Source organism: Bombina bombina, chromosome 5, assembly GCF_027579735.1.
Source record: "Bombina bombina isolate aBomBom1 chromosome 5, aBomBom1.pri, whole genome shotgun sequence".
In the NCBI taxonomy this organism is placed as follows: Eukaryota; Metazoa; Chordata; class Amphibia; order Anura; family Bombinatoridae; genus Bombina; species Bombina bombina.
Window position 1 is genome coordinate 30045309 of NC_069503.1, and position 23216 is coordinate 30068524.

General features: G+C 36.2%; 1 protein-coding gene across 1 annotated transcript in view; it reads left to right on the forward strand.

The window, feature by feature from the left end:
- Window positions 1-719: 719 nt before the first annotated feature.
- LOC128659747 (gastrula zinc finger protein XlCGF57.1-like) overlaps window positions 720-23216 on the forward strand; it is a 43028-nt gene continuing 20531 nt past the window's right edge. The window contains exon 1 of the mRNA XM_053713327.1: window positions 720-857. The gene's annotated coding sequence lies outside the window, so the exon portion shown is untranslated. The remainder of the gene's footprint in view (window positions 858-23216) is intronic.

A 23216-nucleotide genomic window follows, 5' to 3' on the forward strand; every position in this document is an offset into this window, starting at 1 on the left:
ACTACACATTTTTCTCATACCCACACAAACAATATTCCAGAATCGATTATATTTTTACTGATGTCACTGGCCTTTCACTTTATACCGCTGCCCATATTACCCCCATAACGTGGTCAGACCATGCATCTGTCATCGGTACTCTTTTATGGCCCTCTAAACCCATACATGACTACATATGGAAAATGGATGAACATATCCTGGCAGACCCCATTATAACCCAACAACTTTCCAAATCCCTAATGGAATACTTTAATCACAATGATATAGATGGGATGTCCCCTATAACTCTGTGGGAAGTTCACAAATGCGTGATAAGAGGCAAACTTATGGCTATCAAAGCATCTATCACTAAACAAAGACGCGCATCCCTTGCAACATTACTCGCTAACATAGAAAAACTAGAAATTCACTATAAAAGAAATCCTTCTGAACATACCCTCTTACTCACTATTCAGGAGGAAAGAGAAAAACTAACAACCCACCTCAACAAAGAACATAAATGCAAGGCGCTACACCTTCAACAAATGAACGTCAAAACAAAGCAGGTAGAGACTTGGCAAGATACTTAAAACTAAAATAACAGAAAAATTACATCTTACGCATTAAAGACGACAATGATAAAATTCACCGATCCACACAATCCATTACTAACACATTTAGGAAATATTTTCAAGATCTATATAACTTACATTCTAAATTGTATCACAGATCATACCCACAAGAAACTAAAGTGAATAACATAAATGTATACCTAGCATCCCTCAACCTACCACATCTCACCACTAACCAACAATCTCAACTAGAAGACCCTATAACATCAGAAGAAATCCAATTAGTGATTAAGGATCTCCCAGCAGGTAAGTCACCTGGCCCTGATGGCTTCAGTAACCGATATTATAAGATATTTCAGGAAGATCTAATTCCCCATATCATCAAATACTTTAACCATATTGACGAAGCAAAACTGTTTTCTCATAGATCCCTTGAAGCCCACATCATTCTTCTCCCTAAACCCAAAAAATCTTTAGACTACCCATCACACTACCATCCTATTTCATTAATAGGATGGTAGTGTGACCGGGACCAGGTGGGATTTGTCCCCATGAGGGAGGCAAAGGACAACGCGGTCAGGGCCCTTCATTTAATCCAATACATCCAAGATAAAGAGATCCCTGGAATTAAACTATCAATAGACACAGAAAAGGCCTTTGACCATGTTGGCTGGGACTTTCTAAAAGCCACTTTACATTCCATGGGTCTTGAACCCAAGATACTTACTAGAATATTTTCTCTGTACTCCCACCCTAATGCAAAATTGTTTATCAATGGTACACTGTCAAGCCCGTTCACCATAAATAATGTTACACGACAAGTGTGCCCTCTTTCCCCCCTTTTATTTGCCTGCTTTATAGAAACATTAGCCACTATAATTAGACAAAACTCCATTATTAGCGGAATACAGCTAGGTACCCAAACATACACAATATCGTTATTCACAGATGACAATTTATTCTCCATTACAAAACCCGAAACCTCCATACCTTCTTTACTACAAGAATTTAACGAGTTTAAACAGTTGTCAAATTTTTTCAATCAATCTTTCTAAAACTGAGGTATTAAATAGTAATCTAGATGCACAAACCCTGGCTAGAACTAAAAAACTAATGCCATTTACCTTGCGTTCCCATTTCCTACATTACCTAGGAATAGAACTAACCACTTCTATAGAAAATACTTTTGAAACATAACTACCTCCCCATCCAAAAAACTATCATAAGAGACCTATCCTTGTGGCTATCCAATAGGATCTCATGGCTTGGTAAAATAAATCTTTTGAAGATGAACATTTTCCCTAGGCTCTTGTACATATTGCAAGTACTACCAATCCCAATCCTTAAGAACTATATCCCTGCCCTTCCGAAAGCTTTTAGTGACTATGTATGGTGAAGGCGTCCACCAAGGATAAACCAAAGAATTATGTAAACCTCTAAACTCCAAGGTGGTGTCGGTATACCTAATATAGCAAAGTTACCGCCAAGCTATATTTTTGCAGAGGATTGTTGGTGTATACACTTCAATCATAAAAGATGGGTTCAACTGGAACACATTATAATCAGACACACCACACTTGGGAAGGCTTTGCTGGAATCTTGAACAATCAATGTCTAAACCCAGTCTAGGCTCTCCACTAATAGCAGAAACATACAAAGTTTGGGAAAATATAACCTGCAACACACTCATACATCTCCTCTAGACCCTCTCCTTTAACTTCCATCATTGACAATGGTCAATTCACCTTGGGGACACAACCACTAGACGGAGTACCAGATTCCTTTTATAGAGATATTCCAATACGTCATTATATCAAACAAAAAAAATGTATAACAGACATGATTGACAAAGGTTACATCCTTTTTTGTAACTGGTTTCAATACATTCGTGTTCATCATTTTGTAACACAACATAAACAATCTAGGAATATGGTGCGACCCCTGACTAACTTCGAACACTTATGCCCCACCATTATCTCACACCCTTTTAACAATATATAAAATACTGACACAAACTCCCCGGGCTACATACCTACATTCCTTGAAAGATGGGAAGAAGAACTAGGCGTGGTGATATTACCTCAAACTAGTACATCCATTTTCCAAAACATCACGAAAACGTCAATCTCCCTTTCTATGCAGGAAATTAATCTGAAGCTCTTACATGGCACCTCTCTCTAGTTAAACTGCACCGCCTATACCATAATAAATCCATTAGAAACAAATTTGAGCAATGGCACTACACTTGGACACTCTCCCCAATGCATCTATAGTGGTTAGTCACAATTGGTTGTTGTGAAATCTTTCTGTGATATTAGAGGGGTGCTACCACACAAAAGTAGCATTCACACAAGGAGTGGAGGTGATAAAGTCACTTCCACGAAAGAATGCGGTTATAGCACTCACTGTCTTGACCCTTCTGCGGCGTCAAATTCCAGAGTATAAAACTTAACTTTTATTTAATTTAACTAAAATTAAGGGAGAAGGGGGAAAAAAGACATAAACAATTAAAAACCTAGGATAGAGTAGTCGTGTATAGATTCCTTTATATACAGAAATTGTGTAAATAGGCCTTTGGGGTATGATAGCCCAAATAGTAATATTACAGTATAGTCTATACACAAGTCGCTGTGGCACAAAGGCTCAGTTGAATAAAGCTGGGTAAATGCTGTGTAGATTGGTATGAAACCACCAAGTGGAGGATTACTTCTAATATAATTGATTAGAGGTTGTAAGTTTACAGCAATGATTGGGATATCGAGTGGAATAAATAGTCAGTTTAATACTGACATAATGTATTTATATAAATATTGCTGTGATCTTTACTATAAGATTGTTATTAGTTTGAAGTAACGTTCACACGTGGAATAATCTACACAGGAGATACTGGATTTATATGGGTTGTCCAGTAGGGGAAACAATGTGTGTTCCAGTGTTGGGCTATTTATTGTTTTGTGAAATACCTTAGATATAATTACTAGCAGTATTATGGTTCAGTTACTGATTATTGTATCAATGTGAGTTACTTGAAACAAACAGTGTTATTCTTGATATTATCTATCCATTCACTCACTTCTACATTTCCTTGTATTTCTCTAACCAGTCAGTAGTGTAAAGGTTAATGTCGAGTGAGATAGATTTACATAAATCAGACTGTCCTAATGATACTCTTGTGATTATATGTGACCATATAGTCTGGGGTAGATTTACATTAAGAGTGACCTAGGTATTCAATACTGTCAAGCTATTATTATTTCAGGCTTGAATATAAGCTTCTATATGAATATTTTTATTGTATTTGACAATAGCAGAGTGTGCAATGAAAAGGCACTTGGTACTATGCACTAACACGTCAGAGCAGTGGTGTGATGTAATGGTAAATGCAATAGATAACTTTGTTTTTATGCAGCAGTGATTTTGCTGACATACTGTCACTGTGGATGCCACAGTATAGTGTTATGTACTATCGGTGGCTGTTAATATGGTTAATTCAACTTATTCTGTTGCGGTAATATCACTGCAAGTATCAAAGTGTATAGGTACACTTTTCTGCACCAGTTGTGGTTAGTAAAATCGGTTAGTTAAATTCTGTAGGTAGTAATGGTATAACTTTAGTAGTATCGGCACTGGTGCCAGAATACAGTATTATGCAACAAAGGTAGTGGCTATAATAGGTCACATAACTTCAATAGGTGTGGATAGAATTACGTTAGTAGTATCGTTATTGGTACCTAAGTATAGGATTTTGTACTAATAATTGCTTGAACGATGATCAACTTGGACTCTATAAGCGTATAAATTGTGTTGCAGTTGTATCGCTGTAAGTGCTAAAGTATATACTGATGTAACAATTATCATTAAAAACACCATTAACTTTGATGCTTATAAGCGATGGTAATATTACCACAAGTGCCCAAATTTCTTTTTCTATAGCAATAGCAGTTACTATAATAATTAACCTGTATTTTGTAGGAAAGAATAATATTGCTATAGCAGTGTCACTGCTGGTATTGAAGTATGGTGTTATGCAGCACCTGTAGTGAGTGTGATGGTAAACTTGAGCTCACCAAGTGTTAATAATACTGCTTCAGTAGTATCACTATCGGTACCTAAATCTGAAGTTTTGCAACAGTAGTAATACGCAATATATTTGACTTGGACTTTATAAGCGGTAGTAGTATTACTGCAGTGAAATCTCTACGAGTGCCTCTGTACACTATTGGTATAGATACTTAAACACACTTATGCAATGTAGTTACATGCTGTTTAAATTATATTTTCTATTCACAAGATAACATGAAGCTGCCGACGGGTAATGAATTGTGTTTGTCTGCTGTTATAAGTCTGTCTATATGTCAGTTGCTTGATTTAGCAGTAGATTGTTATGTTGTAGTTTAGCTTGTAGTATTAGTTAGCCCAGTTACCCACGTAAAAACCACATTTTAGTTATAGCCGTGCTGTCTACAATCAACAGTTAACATATAATTCACTAAGATATGAAGAGGTCATTAGTTTGAATTCTATTATAAGCAGTATTACTCTGGTTATAAGTTGGGGGTGACCCTTTCAATATTCGTTCCTACTGATTTAGCAACACAGACACCTTGTTGATGCCAATGAGCCACGATAAAACATAAAGGACTACTTTTTCCTAATATTAAAAAAAGAGCTTAACAGTGCTCTGTCTCTACACCTAACGCGTTTCGCCCGTACAGGGCTTTATCAAAGGCGGCGGGCCGCCCATCTCTGTGGAATTTAAACCCGGTACAAACCGGAAGTGCCGCCTTAGTGATTTTCTGATTGGGCAATTCTTGTGTCATTCCATGTTCTCATTGATTCGTGTTATGGGTCCCGGATGTTTTTAAGGAGGATTTCTATAGATAGATTTAAGGTGGAATATGTTCACTTGATTCATAAAGATCGATCTAATGTGTATTTATTATTATGTGTATATATAAATCTATCCCTTAATTCAAGTATCGTGTCATCCATGACAAGTTTGTTCAGTTATGTAAGAAATAGTTTCAGTTCCTGAAATTGTTTTAATGCAATGATAAATATGTATCTTAAGTCAGATGTATGTAATGAATCTAAAATGTGATTTTTAACTAATTAATTTTTTGCAATTTTTATAGTAATTTGATGTAGGTGCCAATTGAAAGGTTAAGTAATTTAATAGTACAACTTCCCGGCCATATCTGTATTAGATTACTGGTTTGTATTGGGGCTTGATGTTTTGATTCAGAGATCTTGAATGGCTAGTCAACTGGTGATTTTATGTTTAAGATCAACTGTTTAGGCCTGTGGAGTTCTTATTGCTCCTTCAGCTCTCATTGGAAATTTATCTCCTAAGGGGAGTAATGGATGAGATAAGATAAGAGTAGGTAAGATAAAGAGCCATAATAGAATAGGAAAGTAAATGATTTCTTACATATTTTTTATATTTCAAGATTTTATTTATTCTATAAATACGTATGACTTGTGGATTATAAAAAAATATATATATATAATAACCGTAAGTGCTGCTAGTGACGTGATAGCATTTAATTAAGTGTAGATAGTGAACAATGTGATATGAAGCTTCAAACAATTAAAAAAAATTATTAAAAAAACCCAAAACAAAAAAACAACAAAAAAAACCCAAAAGAACAAATTATAAGTGAATGGGGAGAGTGTAAGTATAAGTATTTTTTTGAAAAAATTCTAGTAGTGAGGTACTTTGTGTCTTGACAAATTATAGTGAATGTATATACACTGGAGTGAGTGAATGATAAAGTAATTTGAAGTGGTGAGAGTGATATCATTCTCCTGCTTTTATTATAAAAAAAGGGGAGGAAATGTAATTAATTTACTTGTGTAGTGTGAGAAGGAGTGATGTTGATTAAATATACAGAATATTCCCTTTGTGGGGGTTACTTCTGCAAAAGTTAAAGATTGAATATTAGTGATGGTTTGGTGCTCAAATGTGTCAATACTCAAATTTTGTCATCGTATTGAGAAGTTCTTAATATCGTAGAATATATTATATAAGTTATTGTTGGGTCCATCTAACCTAGTAATTCTTGTCTTAGTATCTTTCCAAATGTTGTATTTACTATATTAATACATTTTTAGATCTAAACATGGTTGTAATTTTTATTAAGTAAAAAATTACTATCACAGTTTATTCTAGAATAGACTGTTATTATTAATTATGATTGTACAGTTATTTCTCCATTGATGATGGTATTGGGGTGTTCAGAAGATATTTACATGAAGAATTTTTTTGAATCAAGTGCATGATTGATTCTTCTTGTCTACATATTTTATAAGAATGTGAAATAGTTGTTTTGTTCATTTAGACCTGTTGGATATACTGAATTGAGTAAGTATATCCATCTGCTTTCCGCTCGTAATAGGGCAGTTTCGAGATCTCCTCCTCTTATGCCTAGAGTCACTTTTTCTATGCCCCAGCAGAGGATGTCTTCTTGTTTTGAGTTGTGGTATTCCAAGAAGTGTGTTGCTACACTAGTGATGGATTTACCGTCCGATTTGTCCTTTGCTGCATTTTTGATGTTCCTTAGGTGTTCCATCAGCCTGGTTCTTAATTTTCTAGTCGTCATGCCGACATAGTATTTGTCACATGTACATTGGAGTACATAAATTACCCCTTCAGTTTGACAGGTGATATATCTCCTAATTTTGTGTATTTTACCGAATCGGTCCATGATGCTGGTGGTTTTCTTAATGTGTTTACAGGTACTGCAATTTCCACATTTATGGCACCCTGGATTAAATGCAGTTTTTGTCTTCATGTGTTGGAAATGACTGCTAGTTAACAGATCTTTTAGATTCTTAGTTCGTCTGTAACTTATAGCAGGTCTATTTCCTAGACATCTCTTTAAGGTAGGGTCAGTCATTTAAGATATCCCAGTGCTTGGATATAATTTGTACTACTTCAGAGGTTTGTGAATTATATGTAAGGACCAACCTGAGTTTATTATAACTAGTTTTGGTCTTTTTGTATAAAAGTTCTTGTCTTTTGGTTCTCTGAGCTCTAAATTTGGCTTGTTTGATTTTCCTTTTACTATAGCCTCTTTCTATTAACCGTGAGGTTACTTGTTTAGCTCGTATTTGAAATGTGGTGTCTTCCGAGCAGTTCCTCCTGGCTCTGAGAAATTCACCCGTTGGTAAACCTCGAATGGTACCTGGTGCATGCGCACTGGTACTGTATAGAAGACTGTTGGTTGCTGTATGTTTTCTATACAGATCCATTTGAATGTTGCCTTCAGGATCTTTTTTGATAGTGAGGTCTAGGAAGTTTATTTCACTTTGACTAGCTTCATATGTTAGTTTAATATTTAAGTTGTTCCTGTTCAATATGTTTAAGAATGTCAGAAGTTCCTCTTGGGTTCCTTCCCAGATGAAAAAAATGTCATCTATGTACCTTATCCACATCGGTATAAGGTCTGTATATATGTTGTTGATATCAGAAAACACTTCTTCTGCCTCCCACCATCCTAAAAAGAGATTTGCATAGGTCGGGGCACAAGCTGTGCCCATGGCAGTGCCTCGAACCTGTAGATAGTGTTGGTTGTCGAAAATGAATGTGTTATTGGTTAGTACAAATTCCAGTAAGTTAAGTATGAAATCATCATGTGGTTTGCTCTCTTCAGATTTTTGTTCTAGATAGTAGCGAACTGCTTGTAGACCATCTTTATGTTGGATTGATGTATACAATGACTCAACGTCCGTAGTTACCAGCCATGTTGATTTATTCAAAGAGATATTGTTTAATCTTTGAAGGACCTGCATGGTATCTTGGACGTATGAAGGGAGCTCAGCAACATAATCTCTTAATCGAAAATCTATATATTCACTTGCTCTTTCAGTGAGGCATCCAATACCGGAGACAATAGGTCTTCCTGGTGGAGTTTCTTGATTCTTGTGAATCTTTGGTATTAGATAGAATGTTGCAGTCTTTGGTTTGGTCACATTAAGGTATTTTTTCTCCTTTTCATTAATGATACCTTCATACGCTGCTTCGGTGATCAGTTTGTTGTATTTCTTATGAATATTAGTTATTGGGTTATTGAAGAGTTTCACATAGCAGCTTGTATCCTTGAGTTGTTTGTATACTTCTTTTAGGTATAATGAGAGGGGCCAGATTACAATGTTACCACCCTTATCTGAATTTCTAATGACAACTTCATCCCATTGTTGCATCTCTTGTAGTGCCTGTCTCTCTTTATAGGTCAGATTATTAATTTTGGGAGGTATATTCAAGCTAGTAATCTCCTTACAGACCATCTCGTTGAATATGTCTAATTGTGGGGCATTTACATTTTGCGGTACAAAGGTATATTTATTATGGATCTTGTTTCTCCATTTTCTGTTCATACTTGGATCATTTTCATCTAGCAAACTCTGTAGGTCTTGAATTGTTTGGATTTCCTCTGAGTTCCAACCCCATTCAGGTTCTTTATCTGTAAAGAATTTTTTTAGGAGCAATTTCCGTATATACAGTTGAATGTCTTTTATGACTTCAAACTTATCTACTGTTTGTGATGGACAGAATGAGAGTCCTTTTGATAATACAGAGATATGGCTTTCTGAGAGTTGGGTGTCAGACAGGTTGATAATTCTTAATGATTCAGACGTATTTGGGAGAATGGGCTGGGGGTCCTCTTGTGTTGGTTCCCATTCTTCTGATGATTCGACTGTTGAAATGTCCTCCCTCTGGCAGGCTTTTTGTTTTTTCCTCCCCCCTCTTCTGGTTTTTCTTCTTCCCCGCCTGATTCTAAAAAATCCTTCCTCTTGTTACGACTGGAGGACCTTGGGGCTAGTGATGTTGTTCTATTGGGGATGGGAGTTGCAGTGCCAGAGCTGCCTTCCTCTCCGTCCATGTCTGATACGTCACTCTCTACGATGGTTACCTTTGGATTATTATTTGGTTGTCTATAGAATGATCTATTCCGCCATTTGTATACTGTTATTACTAAAGTCGTTGATGTCTCTGTTCAATTTGCCTTGTTTCGTGTTTTTCAGTTCTAATTCGTATTTATCCAATTCCTTCTGATAGGTTTTATATGATTTTTCAAATTCTGGATTGTCTTGGAATTGTTTTAATATTTAGTTTTGTTCTTTTATTTTAGTTTCCAATAGATCATATTCTGATTGGTCATTTTTCATAAGTATTTTCATTAGTTTTGTGGAGCATTCTGAGAGTGCTTCTTCCCATTCTGTACTTAGTTGTTGATTTTTAAATTCATATGCCTGGAACAACTGAATTCTTAGACCTCTTGGTATAAGTTTCTTTTGGATGTATTTTTCGAAAAAATTACGATTCCACCATACTTTATCTTGTTTAAACATTGTCTTATGTAATTCTCTAAGGGCCCCATCTAGCGAAGTTATTGTATTATGAGGTTTGGAGATATTACCTTCTTCAAAGATTTCTTCTAGATCAGCTGCTCTTTTTTGCTGTCTAGTTTGTCTGTCTAGATCCCACGGAAATGACATGTTCGTGGTTATCTTGTAGGGGTCTGTGTGCTCTATTGCTCGAGAATTCTGGGTAACCCAGATAGCTGAGATTATTAGAAACAAATTTGAGCAATGGCACTACACTTGGACATGCTCCCCAATGTATCTATAGTGGTTAGTCACAATTGGTTGTTGTGAAATCTTTCTGTGATATTAGAGGGAGGGGTGCTACCGCACAAAAGTAGCATTCACACAAGGAGTGGAGGTGATAAAGTCACTTCCACGAAAGAATGCGGTTATAGCACTCGCTGTCTTGACCCTTCTGCGGCGTCAAATTCCAGAGTATAAAACTTAACTTTTATTTAATTTAACTAAAATTAAGGGAGAAGGGGGAAAAAAGACATAAACAATTAAAAACCTAGGATAGAGTAGTCGTGTATAGATTCCTTTATATACAGAAATTGTGTAAATAGGCCTTTGGGGTATGATAGCCCAAATAGTAATATTACAGTATAGTCTATACACAAGTCGCTGTGGCACAAAGGCTCAGTTGAATAAAGCTGGGTAAATGCTGTGTAGATTGGTATGAAACCACCAAGTGGAGGATTACTTCTAATATAATTGATTAGAGGTTGTAAGTTTACAGCAATGATTGGGATATTGAGTGGAATAAATAGTCAGTTTAATACTGACATAATGTATTTATATAAATATTGCTGTGATCTTTACTATAAGATTGTTATTAGTTTGAAGTAACGTTCACACGTGGAATAATCTACACAGGAGATACTGGATTTATATGGGTTGTCCAGTAGGGGAAACAATGTGTGTTCCAGTGTTGGGCTATTTATTGTTTTGTGAAATACCTTAGATATAATTACTAGCAGTATTATGGTTCAGTTACTGATTATTGTATCAATGTGAGTTACTTGAAACAAACAGTGTTATTCTTGATATTATCTATCCATTCACTCACTTCTACATTTCCTTGTATTTCTTTAACCAGTCAGTAGTGTAAAGGTTAATGTCGAGTGAGATAGATTTACATAAATCAGACTGTCCTAATGATACTCTTGTGATTATATGTGACCATATAGTCTGGGGTAGATTTACATTAAGAGTGACCTAGGTATTCAATACTGTCAAGCTATTATTATTTCAGGCTTGAATATAAACTTCTATATGAATATTTTTATTGTATTTGACAATAGCAGAGTGTGCAATGAAAAGGCACTTGGTACTATGCACTAACACGTCAGAGCAGTGGTGTGATGTAATGGTAAATGCAATAGATAACTTTGTTTTTATGCAGCAGTGATTTTGCTGACATACTGTCACTGTGGATGCCACTATAATTTGTCAAGACACAAAGTACCTCACTACTAGAATTTCTTTCATGTAATTAGCAAGAGTCCATGAGCTAGTGACGTATGGGATATACATTCCTACCAGGAGGGGCAAAGTTTCCCAAACCTCGAAATGCCTATAAATACACCCCTCACCACACCCACAATTCAGTTTTACAAACTTTGCCTCCGATGGAGGTGGTGAAGTAAGTTTGTGCTAGATTCTACGTTGATATGCGCTCCGCAGCAAGTTGGAGCCCGGTTTTCCTCTCAGCGTGCAGTGAATGTCAGAGGGATGTGAGGAGAGTATTGCCTATTTGAATGCAGTGATCTCCTTCTACGGGGTCTATTTCATAGGTTCTCTGTTATCGGTCGTAGAGATTCATCTCTTACCTCCCTTTTCAGATCGACGATATACTCTTATATATACCATTACCTCTGCTGATTCTCGTTTCAGTACTGGTTTGGCTTTCTACAAACATGTAGATGAGTGTCCTGGGGTAAGTAAATCTTATTTTCTGTGACACTCTAAGCTATGGTTGGGCACTTTGTTTATAAAGTTCTAAATATATGTATTCAAACATTTATTTGCCTTGACTCAGAATGTTCAACATTCCTTATTTTTCAGACAGTCAGTTTCATATTTGGGATAATGCATTTGAATTAAACATTTTTTCTTACCTTCAAAAATTTGACTCTTTTTCCCTGTGGGCTGTTAGGCTCGCGGGGGCTGAAAATGCTTCATTTTATTGCGTCATTTTTGGCGCGGACTTTTTTGGCGCAAAAAATCTTTTCCGTTTCCGGCGTCATACGTGTCGCCGGAAGTTGCGTCATTTTTTTACGTTATTTTGCGCCAAAAGTGTCAGCGTTCCGGATGTGGCGTCATTTTTGGCGCCAAAAGCATTTAGGCGCCAAATAATGTGGGCGTCTTATTTGGCGCTAAAAAATATGGGCGTCGCTTTTGTCTCCACATTATTTAAGTCTCATTTTTCATTGCTTCTGGTTGCTAGAAGCTTGTTCTTTGGCATTTTTTCCCATTCCTGAAACTGTCATTTAAGGAATTTGATCAATTTTGCTTTATATGTTGTTTTTTCTCTTTCATATTGCAAGATGTCTCACGTTGCATCTGAGTCAGAAGATACTACAGGAAAATCGCTGTCTAGTGCTGGATCTACCAAAGCTAAGTGTATCTGCTGTAAACTTTTGGTAGCTATTCCTCCGGCTGTTGTTTGTATTAATTGTCATGACAAACTTATTAATGCAGATAATATTTCCTTTAGTAAAGTACCATTGTCTGTTGCAGTTCCTTCAACATCTAAGGTGCAGAATGTTCCTGATAACATAAGAGATTTTGTTTCTGAATCCATAAAGAAGGCTATGTCTGTTATTTCTCCTTCTAGTAAACGTAAAAAATCTTTTAAAACTTCTCTCCCTACAGATGAATTTTTAAATGAACATCATCATTCTGATTCTGATGACTCTTCTGGTTCAGAGGATTCTGTCTCAGAGATTGATGCTGATAAATCTTCATATTTATTTAAAATGGAATTTATTCGTTCTTTACTTAAAGAAGTACTAATTGCTTCAGAAATAGAGGATTCTGGTCCTCTTGATACTAATTCTAAACGTTTGGATAAGGTATTTAAATCTCCTGTGGTTATTCCAGAAGTTTTTCCTGTTCCTAATGCTATTTCTGCAGTAATTTCCAAAGAATGGGATAAATTGGGTAATTCATTTACTCCTTCTAAACGTTTTAAGCAATTATATCCTGTGCCGTCTGACAGATTAGAATTTTGGGACAAAATCCCTAAAGTTGATGGGGCTATTTCTACCCTTGCTAAACGTACTACTATTCCTACGTCAGATGGTACTTCGTTTAAGGATCCTTTAGATAGGAAAATTGAATCCTTTCTAAGAAAAGCTTATCTGTGTTCAGGTAATCTTCTTAGACCTGCTATATCTTTGGCTGATGTTGCTGCAGCTTCAACTTTTTGATTGGAAACTTTAGCGCAACAAGTAACAGATCATGATTCTCATGATATTATTATTCTTCTTCAGCATGCTAATAATTTTATCTGTGATGCCATTTTTGATATTATCAGAGTTGATGTCAGGTTTATGTCTCTAGCTATTTTAGCTAGAAGAGCTTTATGGCTTAAGACTTGGAATGCTGATATGGCTTCTAAATCAACTCTACTTTCCATTTCTTTCCAGGGTAACAAATTATTTGGTTCTCAGTTGGATTCTATTATCTCAACTGTTACTGGTGGGAAAGGAACTTTTTTACCACAGGATAAAAAATCTAAAGGTAAAAACAGGGCTAATAATCGTTTTCGTTCCTTTCGTTTCAACAAAGAACAAAAGCCTAATCCTTCATCCTCAGGAGCAGTTTCAGTTTGGAAACCATCTCCAGTCTGGAATAAATCCAAGCCTGCTAGAAAGGCAAAGCCTGCTTCTAAGTCCTCATGAAGGTGCGGCCCTCATTCCAGCTCAGCTGGTAGGGGGCAGGTTACGTTTTTTCAAAGAAATTTGGATCAATTCTGTTCACAATCTTTGGATTCAGAACATTGTTTCAGAAGGGTACAGAATTGGTTTCAAGATGAGACCTCCTGCAAAGAGATTTTTTCTTTCCCGTGTCCCAGTAAATCCAGTGAAAGCTCAAGCATTTCTGAATTGTGTTTCAGATCTAGAGTTGGCTGGAGTAATTATGCCAGTTTCAGTTCCGGAACAGGGGATGGGGTTTTATTCAAATCTTTTCATTGTACCAAAGAAGGAGAATTCCTTCAGACCAGTTCTGGATCTAAAAATATTGAATCGTTATGTAAGGATACCAACGTTCAAGATGGTAACTGTAAGGACTATCTTGCCTTTTGTTCAGCAAGGGCATTATATGTCCACAATAGATTTACAGGATGCATATCTGCATATTCCGATTCATCCAGATCATTATCAGTTCCTGAGATTCTCTTTTCTGGACAAGCATTACCAGTTTGTGGCTCTGCCGTTTGGCCTAGCTACAGCTCCAAGAATTTTTACAAAGGTTCTCGGTGCCCTTCTGTCTGTAATCAGAGAACAGGGTATTGTGGTATTTCCTTATTTGGACGATATCTTGGTACTTGCTCAGTCTTTACATTTAGCAGAATCTCATACGAATCGACTTGTGTTGTTTCTTCAAGATCATGGTTGGAGGATCAATTTACCAAAAAGTTAATTGATTCCTCAGACAAGGGTAACCTTTCTGGGTTTCCAGATAGATTCAGTGTCCATGACTCTGTCTTTAACAGACAAGAGACGTCTAAAATTGATTTCAGCTTGTCGAAACCTTCAGTCACAATCATTCCCTTCGGTAGCCTTATGCATGGAAATTCTAGGTCTTATGACTGCTGCATCGGACGCGATCCCCTTTGCTCGTTTTCACATGCGACCTCTTCAGCTCTGTATGCTGAATCAATGGTGCAAGGATTACACAAAGATATCTCAATTAATATCTTTAAAACCGATTGTTCGACACTCTCTAACGTGGTGGACAGATCACCATCGTTTAATTCAGGGGGCTTCTTTTGTGCTTCCGACCTGGACTGTAATTTCAACAGATGCAAGTCTCACAGGTTGGGGAGCTGTGTGGGGATCTCTGACGGCACAAGGAGTTTGGGAATCTCAGGAGGTGAGATTACCGATCAATATTTTGGAACTCAGTGCAATTTTCAGAGCTCTTCAGTTTTGGCCTCTTCTGAAGAGAGAATTGTTCATTTGTTTTCAGACAGACAATGTCACAACTGTGGCATACATCAATCATCAAGTAGGGACTCACAGTCCTCTGGCTATGAAAGAAGTATCTCGAATTTTGGTTTGGGCGGAATCCAGCTCCTGTCTAATCTCTGCGGTTCATATCCCAGGTGTAGACAATTGGGAAGCGGATTATCTCAGTCGCCAAACGTTGCATCCGGGCGAATGGTCTCTTCACCCAGAGGTATTTCTTCAGATTGTTCAAATGTGGGAACTTCCAGAAATAGATCTGATGGCGTCTCATCTAAACAAGAAACTTCCCAGATATCTGTCCAGATCCCGGGATCCTCAGGCGGAGGCAGTGGATGCATTATCACTTCCTTGGAAGTATCATCCTGCCTATATCTTTCCGCCTCTAGTTCTTCTTCCAAGAGTAATCTCCAAGATTCTGAAGGAATGCTCGTTTGTTCTGCTGGTAGCTCCGGCATGGCCTCACAGGTTTTGGTATGCAGATCTTGTCCGGATGGCCTCTTGCCAACCGTGGACTCTTCCGTTAAGACCAGACCTTCTGTCACAAGGTCCTTTTTTCCATCAGGATCTGAAATCCTTAAATTTAAAGGTATGGAGATTGAACGCTTGATTCTTGGTCAAAGAGGTTTCTCTGACTCTGTGATTAATACTATGTTACAGGCTCGTAAATCTGTATCTAGAGAGATATATTATAGAGTCTGGAAGACTTATATTTCTTGGTGTCTTTCTCATCATTTTTCTTGGCATTCTTTTAGAATACCGAGAATTTTACAGTTTCTTCAGGATGGTTTAGATAAGGGTTTGTCTGCAAGTTCCTTGAAAGGACAAATCTCTGCTCTTTCTGTTCTTTTTCACAGAAAGATTGCTATTCTTCCTGATATTCATTGTTTTGTACAAGCTTTGGTTCGTATAAAACCTGTCATTAAGTCAATTTCTCCTCCTTGTGGTTTTAATTTGGTTCTGGGAGCTCTTCAAGCTCCTCCCTTTGAACTTATGCATTCATTGGACATTAAATTACTTTCTTGGAAAGTTTTGTTCCTTTTGGCCATCTCTTCTGCCAGAAGAGTTTCTGAATTATCTGCTCTTTCTTGTGAGTCTCCTTTTCTGATTTTTCATCAGGATAAGGCGGTGTTGCGAACTTCTTTTGAATTTTTACCTAAAGTTGTGAATTCCAACAACATTAGTAGAGAAATTGTGGTTCCTTCATTATGTCCTAATCCTAAGAATTCTAAGGAGAAATCATTGCATTCTTTGGATGTTGTTAGAGCTTTGAAATATTATGTTGAAGCTACTAAGTCTTTCCGAAAGACTTCTAGTCTATTTGTTATCTTTTCCGGTTCTAGAAAAGGCCAGAAAGCTTCTGCCATTTCTTTGGCATCTTGGTTGAAATCTTTAATTCATCTTGCCTATGTTGAGTCGGGTAAAGCTCCGCCTCAGAGGATTACAGCTCATTCTACCAGGTCAGTTTCTACTTCCTGGGCGTTTAGGAATGAAGCTTCGGTTGATCAGATTTGCAAAGCAGCAACTTGGTCCTCTTTGCACACTTTTACTAAATTCTACCATTTTGATGTATTTTCTTCTTCTGAAGCAGTTTTTGGTAGAAAAGTACTTCAGGCAGCGGTTTCAGTCTGAATCTTCTGCTTATGTTTTTCATTAAACTTTATTTTGGGTGTGGATTATTTTCAGCAGGAATTGGCTGTCTTTATTTTATCCCTCCCTCTCTAGTGACTCTTGTGTGGAAAGATCCACATCTTGGGTAATCATTATCCCATACGTCACTAGCTCATGGACTCTTGCTAATTACATGAAAGAAAACATAATTTATGTAAGAACTTACCTGATAAATTCATTTCTTTCATATTAGCAAGAGTCCATGAGGCCCGCCCTTTTTTTGTGGTGGTTATGATTTTGTATAAAGCACAATTGTTCCAATTCCTTATTTTATATGCTTTCGCACTTTTTTATCACCCCACTTCTTGGCTATTCGTTAAACTGAATTGTGGGTGTGGTGAGGGGTGTATTTATAGGCATTTTGAGGTTTGGGAAACTTTGCCCCTCCTGGTAGGAATGTATATCCCATACGTCACTAGCTCATGGACTCTTGCTAATATGAAAGAAATGAATTTATCAGGTAAGTTCTTACATAAATTATGTTTTTTTCAAAAAAATACTTATACTTACACTCTCCCCATTCACTTATAATTTGTTCTTTTGGGTTTTTTTTTTTTGTTTTTTTGTTTTGGGTTTTTTTTTAATAATTTTTTTAATTGTTTGAAGCTTCATATCACATTGTTCACTATCTACACTTAATTAAATGCTATCACGTCACTAGCAGCACTTACGGTTATTATATATATATATTTTTTTATAATCCACAAGTCATACGTATTTATAGAATAAATAAAATCTTGAAATATAAAAAATATGTAAGAAATCATTTACTTTCCTATTCTATTATGGCTCTTTATCTTGCCTACTCTTATCTTATCTCATCCATTACTCCCCTTAGGAGATAAATTTCCAATGAGAGCTGAAGGAGCAATAAGAACTCCACAGGCCTAAACAGTTGATCTTAAACATAAAATCACCAGTTGACTAGCCATTCAAGATCTCTGAATCAAAACATCAAGCCCCAATACAAACCAGTAATCTAATACAGATATGGCCATTTTGGCAAAAGATTCGGGAAGTTGTACTATTAAATTACTTAACCTTTCAATTGGCACCTACATCAAATTACTATAAAAATTGCAAAAAATAAATTAGTTAAAAATCACATTTTAGATTCATTACATACATCTGACTTAAGATACATATTTATCATTGCATTAAAACAATTTCAGGAACTGAAACTTTTTCTTACATAACTGAACAAACTTGTCATGGATGACACGATACTTGAATTAAGGGATAGATTTATATATACACATAATAATAAATACACATTAGATTGATCTTTATGAATCAAGTGAACATATTCCACCTTAAATCTATCTATAGAAATCCTCCTTAAAAACATCCGGGACCCATAACACGAATCAATGAGAACATGGAATGACACAAGAATTGCCCAATCAGAAAATCACTAAGGCGGCACTTCCGGTTTGTACCGGGTTTAAATTCCACAGAGACGGGCGGCCCGCCGCCTTTGATAAAGCCCTGTACGGGCGAAACGCGTTAGGTGTAGAGACAGAGCACTGTTAAGCTCTTTTTTTAATATTAGGAAAAAGTAGTCCTTTATGTTTTATCGTGGCTCATTGGCATCAACAAGGTGTCTGTGTTGCTAAATCAGTAGGAACGAATATTGAAAGGGTCACCCCCAACTTATAACCAGAGTAATACTGCTTATAATAGAATTCAAACTAATGACCTCTTCATATCTTAGTGAATTATATGTTAACTGTTGATTGTAGACAACACGGCTATAACTAAAATGTGGTTTTTACGTGGGTAACTGGGCTAACTAATACTACAAGCTAAACTACAACATAACAATCTACTGCTAAATCAAGCAACTGACATATAGACAGACTTATAACAGCAGACAAACACAATTCATTACCCGTCGGCAGCTTCATGTTATCTTGTGAATAGAAAATATAATTTAAACAGCATGTAACTACATTGCATAAGTGTGTTTAAGTATCTATACCAATAGTGTACAGAGGCACTCGTAGAGATTTCACTGCAGTAATACTACTACCGCTTATAAAGTCCAAGTCAAATATATTGCGTATTACTACTGTTGCAAAACTTCAGATTTAGGTACCGATAGTGATACTACTGAAGCAGTATTATTAACACTTGGTGAGCTCAAGTTTACCATCACACTCACTACAGGTGCTGCATAACACCATACTTCAATACCAGCAGTGACACTGCTATAGCAATATTATTCTTTCCTACAAAATACAGGTTAATTATTATAGTAACTGCTATTGCTATAGAAAAAGAAATTTGGGCACTTGTGGTAATATTACCATCGCTTATAAGCATCAAAGTTAATGGTGTTTTTAATGATAATTGTTACATCAGTATATACTTTAGCACTTACAGCGATACAACTGCAACACAATTTATACGCTTATAGAGTCCAAGTTGATCATCGTTCAAGCAATTATTAGTACAAAATCCTATACTTAGGTACCAATAACGATACTACTAACGTAATTCTATCCACACCTATTGAAGTTATGTGACCTATTATAGCCACTACCTTTGTTGCATAATACTGTATTCTGGCACCAGTGCCGATACTACTAAAAAGTTATACCATTACTACCTACAGAATTTAACTAAACGATTTTACTAACCACAACTGGTGCAGAAAAGTGTACCTATACACTTTGATACTTGCAGTGATATTACCGCAACAGAATAAGTTGAATTAACCATATTAACAGCCACCGATAGTACATAACACTATACTGTGGCATCCACAGTGACAGTATGTCAGCAAAATCACTGCTGCATAAAAACAAAGTTATCTATTGCATTTACCATTACATCACACCACTGCTCTGACGTGTTAGTGCATAGTACCAAGTGCCTTTTCATTGCACACTCTGCTATTGTCAAATACAATAAATATATTCATATAGAAGTTTATATTCAAGCCTGAAATAATAATAGCTTGACAGTATTGAATACCTAGGTCACTCTTAATGTAAATCTACCCCAGACTATATGGTCACATATAATCACAAGAGTATCATTAGGACAGTCTGATTTATGTAAATCTATGTCACTCGACATTAACCTTTACACTACTGACTGGTTAGAGAAATACAAGGAAATGTAGAAGTGAGTGAATGGATAGATAATATCAAGAATAACACTGTTTGTTTCAAGTAACTCACATTGATACAATAATCAGTAACTGAACCATAATACTGCTAGTAATTATATCTAAGGTATTTCACAAAACAATAAATAGCCCAACACTGGAACACACATTGTTTCCCCTACTGGACAACCCATATAAATCCAGTATCTCCTGTGTAGATTATTCCACGTGTGAACGTTACTTCAAACTAATAACAATCTTATAGTAAAGATCACAGCAATATTTATATAAATACATTATGTCAGTATTAAACTGACTATTTATTCCACTCGATATCCCAATCATTGCTGTAAACTTACAACCTCTAATCAATTATATTAGAAGTAATCCTCCACTTGGTGGTTTCATACCAATCTACACAGCATTTACCCAGCTTTATTCAACTGAGCCTTTGTGCCACAGCGACTTGTGTATAGACTATACTGTAATATTACTATTTGGGCTATCATACCCCAAAGGCCTATTTACACAATTTCTGTATATAAAGGAATCTATACACGACTACTCTATCCTAGGTTTTTAATTGTTTATGTCTTTTTTCCCCCTTCTCCCTTAATTTTAGTTAAATTAAATAAAAGTTAAGTTTTATACTCTGGAATTTGACGCCGCAGAAGGGTCAAGACAGTGAGTGCTATAACCGCATTCTTTCGTGGAACTGACTTTATCACCTCCACTCCTTGTGTGAAAACCATAATAAATCCAATCGTTACTGGAGATGTGGTCATGGGCATATAATCTAGCCCACATGTGATGGTGGTGCAATACGATCCAGAATTTCTGGAGAACCATAATAGGGAAAATGGAAATCATTTTAGACATACAATTCCCCCTAGACCCAACGATCTGGCTGTTGAGCAGACCTCCCAAAATTAAACTTAAACAGTATCTCAAACTATTTTATATTATGTCCAACAGTGCCAGACATCTCTTAGCCAGAAACTGGAAAACCAAAGAAGCCCCCTCTTTAATTATGTGGAAACAAAGAGTATTAGAATTACTTGATATAGAGGAATATTGTTACATTAAATATGCTAAAATGGATATATATGCCGAAATGACTACTCTATGGGGTCAATATCTCAAGAAACAATAGTTCAGATGTAACAAGGCCAAAGGGGTAAAAAAGGGACAACAACATAAAATGTATTGATTTATGAAGGTAAAACCAGTTATATGTTTTAAATTAAAGGGATAGTAAACATCAAAAATATTATTGTTTAAAAAGATAGATAATCCCTTTTATTTACTATTCCCCATTTTTGCATAATTAACACTGTTACAGAAATATACTTTTTACCTCTGTAATTACCCTGTATCTAAGCTTCTGTAGGCTGCCTCCTTATCTGTTATAGAAATATACTTTTTACCTCTGTAATTACCCTGTATCTAAGCTTCTGTACGCTGCCTCCGTATCTGTTATAGAAATATACTTTTTACCTCTGTAATTACCCTGTATCTAATCTTCTGCAGACTGCCTCCTTATCTGTTATAGAAATATACTTTTTACTTCTGTAATTACCCTGTATCTAATCTTCTGCAGACTGCCTCCTTATCTGTTATAGAAATATACTTTTTACCTCTGTAATTACCCTGTATCTAAGCTTCTGTAGGCTGCCTCCTTATTTGTTATAGAAATATACTTTTTACCTCTGTAATTACCCTGTATCTAAGCTTCTGAAAGCTGCCTCCTTATCTGTTATAGAAATATACTTTTTACCTCTGTAATTACCCTGTATCTAAGCTTCTGTAGACTGCCTCCTTATCTGTTATAGAAATATACTTTTTACCTCTGTAATTACCCTGTATCTAAGCTTCTGCAGACTGCCTCCTTATCTGTTATAGAAATATACTTTTTACCTCTGTAATTACCCTGTATCTAAGCTTCTGCAGACTGCCTCCTTATCTGTTATAGAAATATACTTTTTACCTCTGTAATTACCCTGTATCTAAGCTTCTGAAAGCTGCCTCCTTATCTGTTATAGAAATATACTTTTTACCTCTGTAATTACCCTGTATCTAATCTTCTGCAGGCTGCCTCCTTATCTGTTATAGAAATATACTTTTTACCTCTGTAATTACCCTGTATCTAAGCTTCTGCAGGCTGCCTCCTTATCTGTTATAGAAATATACTTTTTACCTCTGTAATTACCTTGTATCTAATCTTCTGTAGACTGCCTCCTTATCTGTTATAGAAATATACTTTTTACCTCTGTAATTACCCTGTATCTAAGCTTCTGCAGACTGCCTCCTTATCTGTTATAGAAATATACTTTTTACCTCTGTAATTACCCTGTATCTAAGCTTCTGCAGACTGCTCCTTATCTGTTATAGAATTATACTTTTTACCTCTGTAATTACCCTGTATCTAAGCTTCTGCAGGCTGCCTCCTTATCTGTTATAGAAATATACTTTTTACCTCTGTAATTACCCTGTATCTAAGCTTCTGCAGGTCGCCTCCTTATCTGTTATAGAAATATACTTTTTACCTCTGTAATTACCCTGTATCTAAGCTTCTGCAGGCTGCCTCCTTATCTGTTATAGAAATATACTTTTTACCTCTGTAATTACCCTGTATCTAAGCTTCTGCAGGCTGCCTCCTTATCTGTTATAGAAATATACATTTTACCTCTGTAATTACCCAGTATCTAAGCTTCTGCAGGCTGCCTCCTTATCTGTTATAGAAATATACTTTTTACCTCTGTAATTACCCTGTATCTAAGCTTCTGCAGGCTGCCTCCTTATCTGTTATAGAAATATACTTTTTACCTCTGTAATTACCCTGTATCTAAGCTTCTGCAGGCTGCCTCCTTATCTGTTATAGAAATATACTTTTTACCTCTGTAATTACCCTGTATCTAAGCTTCTGCAGGCTGCCTCCTTATCTGTTATAGAAATATACTTTTTACCTCTGTAATTACCCTGTATCTAATCTTCTGCAGACTGCCCCCTTATCTGTTATAGAAATATACTTTTTACCTCTGTAATTACCCTGTATCTAAGCTTCTGCAGGCTGCCTCCTTATCTGTTATATAAATATACTTTTTACCTATGTAATTACCCTGTATCTAATCTTCTGTAGACTGCCTCCTTATCTGTTATAGAAATATACTTTTTACCTCTGTAATTACCCTGTATCTAAGCTTCTGCAGGCTGCCTCCTTATATGTTATAGAAATATACTTTTTACCTCTGTAATTACCCTGTATCTAATCTTCTGCAGACTGCCCCCTTATCTGTTATAGAAATATACTTTTTA